At 35.9% G+C, this 1,470-nt stretch overlaps 1 protein-coding gene across 1 annotated transcript in view; it reads right to left on the bottom strand.

Moving 5' to 3' along the window:
• LOC107585009 (uncharacterized protein C8orf34 homolog) overlaps nt 1-1,470 on the bottom strand; it is an 89,407-nt gene that overhangs the window by 40,483 nt on the left and 47,454 nt on the right. The gene's annotated exons all lie outside the window — the stretch shown is intronic.

Genomic DNA, 1,470 nt, shown 5'->3' with positions numbered 1-1,470 from the left:
TACACTGACTGCAAACAGAACTGGGTTAACTCAAGAGGCTTTAACCATGTTTATCTTTCTATTCTATTCTATTCCATTCTATAATAAAAAAATATAATAAAATATTAAATTAAATTAAATTAAATCAAATTGAATTAAATTTAAATAAATAAATAATAAATAATAAATATATAAAATAAATAAATATATATATATATATATATATATATATATACTGTATAAAATATAAAATAAAAAAGGACATCTACTGGGTTTGATTAAAGTTCCACAAAAGGTGACAAGCACAAACAACCTCTTCAACAAATCTTATTGAATCTTGGTGAATTAAGCAGTCAACATTATGCACTTTAGGGTTTCCAGCAGTACTCTCTGATTACTAGCATTACAGACAGACTGAGAGACGGAAAGGAGAGGAGAGAAAATACATGAAGAGAGATAAACAAAGCTAACAGCACTGAGATGGGCAACTCTATACTCCGGGAGGTCACTGGTGTCTCTCTCACAGCATATGCTCACAGCATAGTCGCCTGCGCCCAGATAACAGGTGCTGAGGACTGGATCTGAGAGATGTGCGCCTCTTTACGCTACAGCTGTTCCTCTACAACACGCAACAGGGCCGCTGGGTGAAAGCTGGGTCGTTTCCCAGAGTTTCCCAGCTCAGTTATATGAATAAACAGAGCTGACTGGGGTTTTTCAGAGACCTGTTGTGCTTTGCCGCTTCTACTTAAAGCTTTAACATTATTCATATATTAATGTGTGTATACAAGAATAAACCGGTTTATGTAAAGGATGACATGTAGTCAGGTGGTCATAATCGCTAAATCAAGTCCAACAGGACCCTGATGCAAGGCAGATACCTACCAAATATGTGAAGAACCAAGAGAGTGCTGTGAGAAAAACGTAAAACTAGCACAGCATAACCAGCATAGTCAAAAAAAAAAGAGCACCAAATCAGTATTTTATTATGATTTCTGAAGCATCATGAGACACTGAAGTATGGAGTAATGGCTGATGAAAATACAGCTTTTCCATCACAGGAATCAATTACATTTCAAAATATATTAAAATGGAGAACAGTTCGTTTAAATGAAAATTTGTATTTCTGTTTTTATATTTCTGTTTACATAAAATATATTTGAAACTGAATAACAAAACCATCTAAGCAGCTTTACAGCGAGCAGAATTGCAATACTGCAACCAATTTAACGGTTTGTAGCAATTTGGTGTATTTATTATATAATTCAATAAATGTATGATCAGGTGTGCGTATAATAGCTTTGGCATGGCTCATCAAATCTGATTTCAGAGCTAGAACTGGCACTTTGACAAAGCATGTTTCTCACAGGTAGTTTCATTCTCATTGTCACAAACATCATGATGCAGCAAGAACGAGGAGCAGTGGGGTAAATTGAGCCGAGTTCCGTGAGGTCAGCGCCTCCCACCCGTGCCTGGGGCTGTAGGTGTTATATA

This window comes from Sinocyclocheilus grahami, unplaced genomic scaffold (genome assembly GCF_001515645.1).
Source record: "Sinocyclocheilus grahami isolate Dianchi unplaced genomic scaffold, SAMN03320097.WGS_v1.1 scaffold65.1, whole genome shotgun sequence".
NCBI lineage: Eukaryota > Metazoa > Chordata > Actinopteri > Cypriniformes > Cyprinidae > Sinocyclocheilus > Sinocyclocheilus grahami.
The sequence above is the reverse complement of the archived record's forward strand: the minus strand, read 5'-3'. Positions and strand labels throughout refer to the sequence as shown.